The 13,953-nt window shown below is 25.8% G+C and overlaps 1 long non-coding RNA gene across 1 annotated transcript; it reads right to left on the reverse strand.

Annotated features, from left to right (window-relative positions):
* Nucleotides 1-11,918: 11,918 nt before the first annotated feature.
* Nucleotides 11,919-13,482, reverse strand: LOC145312771 (uncharacterized). Its single transcript, XR_013877113.1, has 2 exons — nt 13,225-13,482; nt 11,919-12,159 (listed from the first exon to the last, which is right to left on the reverse strand). It is a non-coding gene; the product is annotated as an uncharacterized LOC145312771 (long non-coding RNA).
* Between the last annotated feature and the right edge of the window lie 471 nt (nt 13,483-13,953).

Raw genomic sequence — 13,953 nt, forward strand, 5'->3', positions numbered from 1 at the left:
TTAAAAACAGAAAATTTTGTATACCTGATAAAAAGATAAAAACTATTACAGAAATGACATATCCTGACTCATTAAAGAAACTACAAGTGTTTTTGGGAAAATTGAACTATTATAGAAATATATTTAGTCTAAAAATACATGAAGCATTAAATAAATTATACAAAAAACTGTCACCATTTACCTTTGATGATGAATTAAAGAAAAACTTTGATATAATTAAAGAAAAGCTTAACACAGAAATTCAATCAATAGACACTGTAGAATCTAATAGTGTAAATATTTTGTTTAGTGATAGTAGTTTCTATTCTACAGGAGGGGTGTTATTAAATTTAAATATGAATGAAGCCTGTAAAGATTTAGTACACAAAATAAAAAGTTTTGAGTTCACACCAGAAAATAAAAAGAAATTTTTAAAAGAAGGGGAAGATCTCCAAATACTAACATGTAAAGATAATTTTGTGGAAACTTTATTTGAAACAGCAAAAATTTTAAACTACAAAACACAAATTACAAATGATATACAAGCTTTTATGAATCTAGCTTTTATTTACTGTCAATTGACAGATTTTGAAGGGTTTTTTCCAATACGGGAAAATGAAACTGAAAAAATGGCATTAAAACGGCTTGAAGATAATTTATTTTGTAAGTCATACACAGAGATAGATAAAAAATACATGGAAGAAAAATTAGATGAATTTACATACCTCTTGGCAGGTTTTGCGAATCTCCTGGATGTCCGAATCCATATGTTTAACAACACCCATAACCTTGGTCTCAATGTGGGTTCCCAGCTTTCTGAAATATTAATAATGTATAATTGTGAAGAAAACTTATACTATGGTATGAAAGTAATTAAATCAGAACGGTTCAAAATAACTACAATAAATTTTTCTCCAGATCTTATGAAAAAAATTGAATTAAAAATGTACTTCTTAAAAATAATAAAAGAAAACACCTACGAACAAAACAAAAAGCTTATAAAAATTTTGGGGTATTTTTCCAAAGCAGTACCAAAAGGTACTGAAAAGCTAGGAATTGCTTTTCTAGAAATGTGGGCATTATATTTGTGTTTAATGCATTTTGAACCATATATTATTAACAGACCCACTTATATTCTGATAGACAGTAATGTAATTACCGCAGTCTTAAATAATAGTAAACTTATAAAGAAAACTACAAAATTAGATAACTTGAGCTCAAGAATCACATCTTGGTACAGCAACGATAACATTTATTTTATTCATTGTACAGATAAAGAAAATCTTGCTGACATTTTTTCAAGATTAACTGGGGAAAATGAAAATACTGGATTTAATGAAACATTTAAACCAGTGTATAAAGATGAAATGTTAGAAATAGTATCATTGGAACAAAATTCTAGGATAAAAGAAAAATCTTATGATAAACCTTTAAAGCGAATGATAAGGAAAAAAGATATTTATCCAGCAAAAGAAGTAATAAAAAACATTCAAGAAGCTTTAAAATTGCCGGATCCAGGAAGACATATTATTAATAAATTAAATAACATTATGAACACCAAAGACTTTGTAAATCTACAGTTACAAGAGAAAAATTGTCCTAATCAAAATCCTATGGAGTTAAAATTCATAGATAAGAAAATTTTGTTACCAACAAAACTAATTTTACCTTTTATATGCCTATTTCATTATTCCTTAGGTCATATTGGTAAAAAGAAATTAAAAAATTACATATTTGATAATTATTATGTAAATAATAAGAAATATGCTAATATGATATGTGAAAATTTGACAAATTCTTGTATGGGTTGTTTAACAAACAAACAATTAGTGCATAAATATAAAGAGGGGTCAACATCTTTTATTAACAGTAAACGTCCTAATGAAACTATCTATATGGATTTGTTGGAGTTTCCAACAATGGAAAGCCATTTAAAAAAGAAAACAAAATTACCCAGCGCAATTTTAGTAATTAAATGCGTGTACAGTAATTATATTTCATTATATGTATTGAATGAAAAGAAAGATTATGCTATAAGAAATTGTCTCACAAATCATTTCTGTACTTATGATTTACCTATGTATTTAGTAAGTGATAATGCCCAGCTATTTAAATCTAAACTAATAAAGACATATTTATCAAATTTAAATATAAAAATGGTGGAGAGCTCTGCTTTAAAATCTAAAGTTAGGGGCTTTGTGGAGATAGCGGTGAAAAGAATTAACTATCTTTTACGGGTAATTAGAGAAAATAAAAAATACTTGGACGTCCATCATATTATCTCTATAATAGCATATATGCTGAATCATACACCTTATGGAAACAGTAAGTTAACCCCATACAACATTATGTTTTTATCAGTAAAAAACTTGGATGGTAATATAAGACAGCCAGGCGAATATTTGTTTGATTATAAACTTAAAGTAAATTCTGAACTAGAAGAAAAATTAAAAAGTTACCATAAAGAATTTTTAAATATGGTAAAAGAATGTAGAAATAGAATTATTAAAGAAAAACAGAAGATAATATTAAAGAAAAACAAGAATAGATTTGACCACAAATTTAAAATAAATGACTATGTCATTATTAGGTTAAATGACAGTGGTTATGGTGCAAAATATAGACCAATTTTTGGAACTATTCTGTATAAAGTTATAAAAACAAAGAAATATGTTTTACTTTTAGAATCAACAGTAAGTAATCAAATTATAACTAGGCATATAGCGGATGTAAAGTTAATTAATTTTGAAAAAATTGCAGAATTAAACCTTCCAAATTATATCGCTGAGATGTTTGGAGGCATTAATTTAAGTAATTTAAGCACTATTTTTGACATACCTAATATGGAATCAAAAAGATCAAGAATAAAAGCAAAAATTAAAGAAACAGAAGAAAAATTTGACAATATAGAAAGTGAATCAGATGAAGAAATTTTTAAACAAATAGATGAAAAAGATAATCTGGCGGATATTCAAGAAGAACCCTATTTAGAAGCTTTGGATGAAACACTATAACAAGCCATTTAAATTTCAAGTGAAAAATAAAATCGATTTCCATATTAAAATAGCTGAATATGTGGAAAAAATAATGAAAGTTTCTAAAAAAGATAATTTTTATGATAATTAAATAAATAAAATAATAAATTAAAAGGTAAAAAATTGAATGTATGGTAATTAAAAAGTATTAAAACAGGAAAAAAAGAACACTTGTGGAAAAAATTAGGAAATTGAACGTACGTATAATTGCGTGTTAATGCTTTAAAATGATAATCATCAGACCATAAAAAAAAGGACACCTGTAAAATAGACCTAATAGTAATTAGGGGTAATTAAATAAAAAATGTACGCTAGTTGATAAAATGTTTAATAAAAACACTTGAAAAAATATATGATTCATAAAAATTTGAAAAGTTTTGAGGTCATATAAAAATTAAAATGATAAAATAAACAATTAAAAGATATATGATTCATAAAAATTTAAAAAAGTTTTGAGGTCATATAAAAATAAAAATGATTAATTAAACAAAAATTATATTTTAAATGTGTAAAGTTACCAATTATAGTTTTGAAATAGGAGATATTTGCTGATTATTTGAATAGTCTAATCTAAAAATAGTCTAAAATTTGAACCTAAAATGTATGGCTAAAAAAGATATACAAACAATTATGTGGTAATTAAAAAGACAATCATTTCTTCTAAAAAATTAAAAATTGTACATAAAGAACCATAGAGTAGGTTTTGTGTTTAAAATGATATTAAAAATGAGCTTTTATAAAAGTGAAATAAAACCGATAATTATTCATGAAAACAATAAAATTGGTTAGAAGGAAAAAATGTTTAAGAAATGAAGTGTCCTATACATTATAAATAAAATAGGGTCAGGTAAAATTAAAGTGGGGTCTCTAATTAAAGAAAGGGACACTCTTTTAGTAAAATAAAAGTGCAAAATGATTTACTTTGAATTAAAACAGATGTTAGAAAAAGATATAAAGATAAAAATAAAAGGTCAAACGTTACACACATAACACCACGAAAACCAAAAAACACCCCCCCCCCCCCCCCCAACATAATGGAAAAATTTAAAGATAGAAAATTATAAATACCAAATAAATAAAACCAAAAACACCCCCCCAACTAAATTATTAATTTTAACAGGAATGACATATTAAAATGATTATTTAAGAAAACATTAAATAAAAGAATGTCCTTTTATAGACTAACTTTTTAAAGGGACACTTATAAAGGAAAATTTATAAGTAAGATAATGTGGTTTATGAAACATGATAAAAAATAACTTAGGTTATAAAAATGAAAGACTTGTAAATTATTTTTCATAAAAAATAATGTGGTTTATGGAATATAATAAAAAATAACTTAGGTTATAAAAATGAAAGACTTGTAAATTATTCTTCATAAAAGATAATGTGGCTTATGAAATATGATAAAAGATAACTTAGGTGATAAAAAATTTGTTGAAATAAAGTTAAAAATAAGCTAGAAAGTCAAAAGAAAAAAGAGACTGTCCTTTTATAAATTATGCTTTAAAAAGGGACACTCGGTCAGTTGATATATCAAATTGAAATGAATATTGTTAAAAAATTATTAAATAGATTATTAACAAAAAATAGCAAAAGAAATATAAAAATCTGTTTAAAATTGAAAGAATAAATAACGGAAAAAACTTTAAGAAAACAAAGATAAGACGGTTCTTTTAAATAGAACATCTTTTTAAACAAACACAAGACTGTTCTTTTATAAAACATCTTTTTAGAACTGGACAAAAAATTGTCAACCCAAAGTAAAGTAGCTGGTATGACATTAGTTCATTAAAAATACTCTTACAGCAAACATACCTCAAATTAGAAAAGTTAATAATCTCAGTTATAGTAAACAAGAATTCTTGGTTTAATTTATTTTGAAATGTGAAATAAATTAAAATTATAATATAAAGTAATGTGAAATTTCAGAGAAGAAAATGGATCAAGGGAGAGATAGAGAAAGGAAAAGATATGATAGGTAAAAAATTATTACTTAAAATCTTCTTCAGTAGATGGGTTTTTTTCTGTAGCACGCTTTCTGTCGCAGTAATCTTTCAAAATTTTGTGTATCCACCTAAAGAAAGTCACCAGATAGACTAGTGGAACGATAACCTAAACAAAAAAAGTCTATGGGCTAGGAAACTAGAGAATTGAGTAAAATCTAGTAAACTATAATAAAAGATATCCCTCAAAAGAACAAATTAAAATGGTAAACGTTCAGAAATGTCTTTATTAACCATAGCAAATTTTCTTTGAATTAATTAGTTTACGGTAACATTAATTCGAAGCTTTTTAGAGTTATGAAGTATATGTTAAAAGTAACTTTAAAAAGATTACCCTTATTAAGTCAAGGGTAATAATACTTTTAAAATGAAAAGTAATAATGGTAAATTCATTTTAAAAGGGGTAATTTTATATGGGGTTCATGTAAAGTTACCTGCAAAACCATAACAAAGGAATAACAGACAAGTAGGTAGCGAAGAATAGCTACGTTTATACCCAATAGCTGCGTGCACAAAGTCGAGATAAGTGTTCCATCCTAGAAAGAAAATTTTTCTTCAGAATTTAATTTCACACATTGTATTAAAAATATTCTTACGCTTATGGTATTAAAAAATTCTCAATTTTCAGTGATATTTGTAATTAAATGCTCAAAAAAGAAATGTTAATACTCAAATCTCCTGTAATTATAAAATACTCATTGAACTTTTTCTCAAAATTTTTTCAGCTGATTAATGCCATACCATAATTTATGAAAGTTAACTTTAATGAAAGATATTTAATATTGATAATTAAAACTAGATAGGAAAATAAGATAAATTAGTATGAATGATAACTCACATCAGTATTCAGTAGGTTTATAAGACCCAACTGAATCTTGTGCTGAGATAGTAATGGGTTCTTCTCCCAAAACTTAGCGAGAGCGTCGTCGATAATGAGGGGCTGCTGTAAGGTGTAGTTGACCCTAAACAAAGATATATCACTTATAAAAATTCTTTTTAATTCTTTAAGATAAAATTTTGATTAAACTAAGATAATGAATTGGATTAGTATGAGTAAAAGTTTATAATTTACATAATGCTATATTAAGGGGAAAATTTTCCAATGATGATCTACAAAATTTTCTAAATGTTTAGATTTAAATTTTCAAACGATAATCTACAAAATTTTCTAGATGCTTAGATTTAAATTTTCCAATGATAATCCACAAAATTTTCTAGATACTTAGGTTAAGTTTTCCAATGATAATCTACAAAATTTTCTAGATGCTTAGATTTAAGTCTTCCAATGATAATCCACAAAATTTTCTAAATGCTTAGATTAAGTCTTCCAATGATAATCTACAAAATTTTCTAAATGCTTAGATTAAGTCTTCCAATGATAATCTACAAAATTTTTTAAACGCTTAGATTTAAATTTTTCCAATGATAATCAACAAAATTTTCTAAATGCTTAGCTTAAAATTTTATTATGATAACTTACATCATACTATACATAAATTCTTGTATATTCTCTTGGACTAAATTAACATCAATAGTGGACACAGTTAATTCTTCTAACATTTCACTTTTATAAACTTGTAGCTGCGGGCCGCAGGCCATTTCGCAGATATTGTTACGAGAAATGTTAAACATTTCACAAGTAAAGATAACTTTCAACTAAAATACCTGAATGAAGTAAGATGATACTACTTGATACTACTTGATACATTTTTCTGTTGATGTGCAAAAATTCTGAAATTAAAAATATACGTAGTTTATACCTAAGACATGTAGGAAAACAGATAAAAATTGAGTATATGAGCCACATCAAAAGCTCAATTGTAATGTCTGTGCTGCGTAGAAACAATCTAAATGAAAACACCAACACATACAACCAATATGTGAACAATCTAAAGGCCAGGAATACCAACAAGCCAGAAATACCTATCTTCTTTGTTTACAACCTTGAAAACACTCAAAAGTATTACTTCCAAGCCAGGTGTGTTGTGGAGTACATGGAAGCCGGTCATTTCATCACTGCTCTGACCATTCTGTTGAACAATTGTGATGATCAATTTGTTAGACAAAGGAAAGTGGAATATAATGAAAAGATATTTGGTACAACAAATAATACTGAGGAAGATAAGAAAGAGTTCAAACCTGCAACTGAAAGAAGTGATCTAAGATTGAAATATCATGAAAATAAAGTTGCTCTTCTAAAAAATAAAAAAACACAAGCGGAACTTGAATTGGAAGAGTTAAAGAAAACCCAAAAGAATAAGAATCTAACTGAACTGACCAACAAACTCAAGAGGATTGAAAATAGAAGCTACGAGCTGCCAGAAAATGTAAAGCAGCTACGAAAGTACATTTCAACCTTGGAAATAAAAATAAAAAACCTTCAAAATGAAATATTGAAAGAAGATGATCAAGAAACAAAGATACTGCTGGAAATTAAATGTAAAAAAGCACAGAAGGAAATGAAAGAGCAAGAACATAAATTTAACCTTCAAAAAGAAGAAAGTGAGAAAGAATATGAAGACGACAAAACAAAAAGAATCAAAATTGTACAGGAGAAAATAGAAAAAGAAAAAGCTGAAATTGCTAAAGATGACAAAAAAGTTGAAAATGACTTTGAGAAGGAGAAGATAAGACATCTACAGAACATCAATAACAAGTGCCAATCTAACTTTGGATTGCTGGAAAATATTGTCAAACATTGTCAAGAGATACAAAAAAATCAAACTAAAATGACAACAGAAATGACCACAAATGATTCCCTTGAGAAAGAAGTCCAAGAATTAACTTGGAAAAATGGTAATTTGACAGATAGACTTAATGCAACGCTTGAAGAATTGGAAAGAGTAAAGAAAGAAAAAATGGAAAATGGAAAATGAAAAAAGATGGGAGGACTTACGTGAAGACTACAGGCGAAGCCAAGACCATTTGATAGAAATGCGTTCTGACATGACAACAAAAGAACAAGAAGTAAGTCAATTAACTGAGAAATTAGAACAAAATAAAATTAACTATGAAATGAAACAAACATGGAATGAAAATAGAACGGAAAATGAAGGAGAGGACAATGGAATTAAAGATGACCAAGATGATCATAACATGGAGGAAGGTCAGGTACACTGCATTGTGAATGATATGGAAACATTTATCATTAGAAGTGATGATATGGATGAAGAAATGGAGGAAGGAAAAAATTGAATGACGTCACAGGCAAAACACACAAGTGTAAATAAGTGTATATATTATAGTAAAAGTAACACATAATTGCCAGTTAGTTTTAAACTAGTAAATATAAAACATTGGAAAATTTTCTAAAGTAAAAATATTTAAAATTTGCTAGTTATATTTGAGAATCAAACTTTTGATAAAGTATTTGTAAAGTTTTATGATAACATTAAAGTCCAATTTTTAAAAAAAAATTTATAAGGTTTATAAAGATAATATTGAAGATACTTAATTAGATTAAATCTTCAAAAAGATAATACTTGTTTCCTATTTAAAGATATATTTAAATTATTACTTAAGAATCAAATTGTAAGGTTTCGTGATAATTTTAATGTCCAATCTTTAAAAAAGTATATAAAGATAATATTGATAAAGTATTGGTAAAGCTTTATGATAATTTTAAAACATTGATAAAGATAATATTGAAGATACTTAATTAGATTAAATCTTCAAAAAGATAATACTTGTTCTCTATTTAAAGATATATTTAAAGTTTCAAATTAAATGAAACTTTAAAATGATAACCTTGTAAAATATTTGAAAATTTTTTACTTGTGAAATTGTATAAGAAGATAATATTTGGTGAAAGTATTTAGAGTTTAAACAAAGATAATTTAAAGTTAAACTAACGTTTTCTTTAAAAGATAGTTAAATAAGATATCTTTAGCGTTTACTTGGCGTATTTTTTCAAAAGATAATTTAAATTTTATTTAAAGTTAAAACTTTGTTAAGTATGATATGATAACATTGGATAAAAGAATATGTAAGTTCAAATTTTTTAAAAATAAGATTTTTCTTATTATTAGAAAAAACGAAGTAAAAATAGTAAAATTTAAAGTCTTAAAAACGAAAATATTCTTGATATTAAATGATAAAATTGTTGTATTTGTAAGAATAAAGTGTAATAGATCAAGTAAAGTATAATACTCTAACATAAAGATAATACTACGATAATTTTTTTTTGCTTTCAGATCAAAATGAAAGTAATAAAATGGTTACTGATAATTTTGGTAACAATTATAAACACTAGGAAAGGAGAAGAGGAAACCATCATATATGGCACATCCCACTTTGAGGTAAGCGAAAAATTAAAAGATAATTTTAGAAAGCCAGAAAAGATAAAAATAGAGATATTGGGCATAAAGGAACTTAAAACTTTAGAGTTGCAATTGGAAAAAAATCCCTTTTTGTCTATATTAAAAGGGGAACCAAATGTATTTGACAAATGGAATGAAATCAAACAAAAACTTGGGGGTTTTGATTCAAATGATAATGTGGAGAATGATAATACATGTTATATAACAAATTTGATAGACGCAATGACATATATATTAAGCACTGTTCCAAGGACAAAAAGATCAGTAGATAATATTGATGGACTAAGTGACGAAGAAATCGAAAATCTGTTTATAGAAATACAAAATAAAATTAAAACAGATCATAGAGATATATATGACGAAAGCCAAATTTTGATTCAACAGGTTATTGATGCACAGACTACAACACAAGCAAAAATTAAATTTCATAATTTTAGAAGATATTTAATGTGTCAAGTAAATGATAAAAAGAGAGAGTTATTGTTAATTATTGGCTATAACTTAATGAAAGATACACAGCTAAAAACTCCAATGGAATTAAAAAATATTTATAAATCTTCTTTAAATGAATTACGTATTAAGATTACTAATTTGCTTAATATTTTAGGAAAACAGTTAAGCTACCCTGAAGAAAATGAAAACGAAAATTGCAACGATGGAGGGGAGCAACCTGAAAATGGAGAAAACGATAATACAAACGATAATAACCAAGAGGATGAGAATAATGATAATAGCCAAGGAAATACTAACTCTAATAATCTTGACAATAATTCAGATAATAAAAATGGTGATAATCTTGACAATAATTCAGAGGATCAAAATGGTAATAACCTTGACAATAATTCAGATGATCAAAATGGTGATAACCTTGACAATAATTCAGATGATCAAAATGGTGATAACCTTGACAATAATTCAGATGATCAAAATGGTGATAACCTTGATAATAATTCAGATAATCAGAATGGTGAAAACAATAATAATAATGACAACGATAACAGTGATAATAGTATCACTAATGAAAATAATTCAGATAATCAGAATGGTGAAAACAATAACAATAATGACAACGATAACAGTGATAATAGTATCACTAATGAAAATTCTAATCAAAGTGAAAATGAAAATGACAGTGATAGCTATAGTGAAAACACAAACAAAGAAAGCATTTTGCAATTTTATAATAATATTCGCAAAATGATAGTTTCAATTAATTTAGAAGCTAATGGAAAAGCTGGAAATACATTAAATGAACTAATCAACAAAATAGATCAACAACTGTCAGTTATGAAGAATGATATATCAAATAATTTTGGAGAAAAATTTAATGAAAGTCTTGAAGAAATTTATAAACTACTACAGAGCAGCTTCAACATATTAATCAACACCCTAAGTGATGAAGAAAAAAGGAAGCTGGAAGAGCTGGATACAATTACAGGTGAAGACAGTAATGTTAAAATTAACATCAGCCTTAAAATATTATCAATGGTTGAAACGATAAAAAGTATGGTGCAATTACTAAATTTAACCTTTAAATCTTATCAATTAAATAGTCTAGATGATAGCTTTCTTACTAATAGGGATGATAATATTAGCGAAAGGAGTGTTGATAATGATATATGCCAATCAACTCCCAATAAATGCACTAGCGATGGTATCCAAATATCAGTTATGAAAGATAAACTTAAAAAAGTCTTAATGTTAGATGACATTAGTGAAATTAAAATAAATGATAAAAAGGGAAGTTCTGAAATCTATGAAGAAGTTATTGAATTAATTTCTTTTAAGGATTACCTCAATAAAATCTCTAATTTTGAGAAAAGTAAATATAATTTTTCATCTCAGAAAAAACAGTTTAATATAGAAGGTTTAAAGGAAATATTAGAAGATGAAAGAAAAAATCACAGTATTATGGAAACATTGATTCAAATTATAAATTATCTTTTAGAGCTAGAAGAAAAATTAAAAAATTCAGAAATAGCAGTTTTAGATAAAAAATTATTTGCAGAATGTAAAATTATGGGAAGTTTTAAAAGCTTAGTTGTATCAAACAATACAATTTTTGGTTTTAAAAAGAAAATATCTCCTGCTTATAAAGTTATACCAGTGCCATTTTGCTTCGATAAAAAATGTCTTATTCTAGATGCAAAAAATTATGTTATAGACAATAAGGGAATATGTGAAGGACAAATAATTGAAGATAAAAACTATTGTCTAAATGAAATTATAGATATTCCGTGTAAGCAAGAAAAGAAAAATACAGAAAAATGCCAATTTAAAAAAGCTAAAAAAGGTCAAACTATTATTTTGTTTAATAGGGAATATAAATGTGAAAGTACATGTACTTTTAGGAAAGACGGGGTAATTACAGAACAATCTTTTATAACAAATAAAGATTTTAATAATAACTTTTCAGAAGATAAAACAATTTTTGAAAAATTTGCTTCAGAAAATATATATATTCAAATCTCATTATACATGGCAAATTTGATTCTAGGATATATTGTTCTTAGTATATTTAAAAGAATTATGAGAAAATGTATTAAATTGTGTCAAAAAAAAAGGAAAAGAAAAGATAATATAGAAATGATAGTTGTAAATGAAGAAAATAGACCTATGGTTAGACCAGCTAGAAACCAAAGGCGTATTCAGTTTAATCCCACAGCACCCTAACTTATATATAAATTAATTTTAGATAATACCTGTGAGACACAATAAGAAAAGATTCAGCAGGATGCTGAAAATTAAAGACGTCCATAGTACAGCGCCAGAGAAATTAATGGAGGGAAGATCCATCTCATCAAGGTACTGTATTTTATCCTAAATAAAAAATAAAAAGATAAGATAATTTTATGATAATCCTGGGGAGAAAAATTAGAATGATAATTTTAGTACGATAATTTAAATAGAAAGATAAAATGATTAAAGGAAAATTATGCGTGAAAATGCCTAAAGAAAATTTTAAGATATTTAATTTAAAAGTGTAAATTAAATGATAGTTGAAAAATTCATTAAAATAAAATTCTGTTTACTTTTAAGGTATCCAAGGATAGGTCAACAGACCCTGACAAGAAGGAAATGGCGCTGACCGGTTCATTAACCAAAAATTTAAATGCCTGCGCCACAGTAAACACAGACATGAGTTTGGTAAACTGAAGGTAAATGGTGTTACTACAGTTCATTTTAGAAAATATCTATAAAAAATATTAAAAGATATTACTTTTCTTGGAAGATTTATGATAACCATGCAAAGTTATTGAAAGTTTAAAAGATAATCTTATAATTTATAAAAAGTATTAAAAAGATATTACTTTTGGAAGATTTATGATAACCATACAAAGTTATTGAAAGTTTAAAAGATAATTTTATAAAAATTGAAAGTAAAAATGATAAATTCTAGTAGACGTGTATAGATCACTGGCCACTGTAAAACTAATCATTAAAACATTATAGGAAATTGGGTTGAAACCAGTAACAACAAAAACCTGAAATTAAAGAAGCCAAAACTAACAAGGATAAAGAGATAGTAAAGTGATTTCTTATTTAATTTTTCATTGCAAATTAAATGTAAAAGTAGTGGTTTATTTTCCTTTTTATAAAAAATAGAAAATTTTATTATTAAAGAAATTTTTACAAATTATGTTAAGGTCTCCTCAGAAAGTTTTCAGAAAAAATTTTATGAAAAGTAATAAGCAAATTAAGATTTTTTTTGTTGAAAAGTAAAATTACAGAAGAAAATTTTTTTCATTTTAATCATTTGAATATTATGAATAAGCAAATTAAAATTTTTTTATCTTTTGATTAGCAATTTAGAACTTAAAAAATTTTTTTATATATCGCTTTTGGAATTATTATTGATACAAATTAAAGGGAAATCACTTATACCTGACTGATGAGTCAACAAGTCGTTCCGGGTACGAGTCCGACAAACAAAAGCAGAGAAGTTCACCAATCTGCTGAGACAACATGCACATCCTTCTCTCCCTGAAATATGGAGAAATGTATACATTGGATATTCAATTGGAATTATCAGGAGCTGATGATCCGTAACCACATATGCAGCCAGGAGTGCCTACAACTAGAATTACTGAAACAGCAGCTGCCACCAGATGAATCCCTTATTAATCTTTTTAATATTTCCAAAATGTGTTTAAATTTCTACAATTTTGAGTTCTAAATACAAGCTAAAATTCCTTTTTTTTTTTCTTTAAATAAAGCAAAACTACAGTATGATTTTGAAATTTTTAATTTTAAGTAAAACAATTAGAAAAGTAATTTTTTTATATTTACATTCAAATATTCAAGTTTATTCAGGAAAATTTTTTTTATCAAACAGTCTAATTAAAATTTTGTTTTACCTAATTAAAAGAAATTTTTAGCTTTTTGAGGGCAGACTGTAACACTTTTTAATTAAAAGTAATATTTAAATAAAATTTAAGTATTAAAATTGTAGATAATTGTTCTGAATTAAATAAAATATGATCTCTATGACGTAAATAAAAGATATTAACCACACTTGTAAAATGTGATGTATTATTATAAAAATTTGTATTTGTGGAGTTAGATTAGAACTATTAAAAAGATTACACTGAAATATAACATAGAAGAAAATTA

The sequence above is a fragment of the Acartia tonsa genome, chromosome 2 (genome assembly GCF_053477335.1).
Source record: "Acartia tonsa isolate MP-2025a chromosome 2, ASM5347733v1, whole genome shotgun sequence".
Taxonomy (NCBI): domain Eukaryota; kingdom Metazoa; phylum Arthropoda; class Copepoda; order Calanoida; family Acartiidae; genus Acartia; species Acartia tonsa.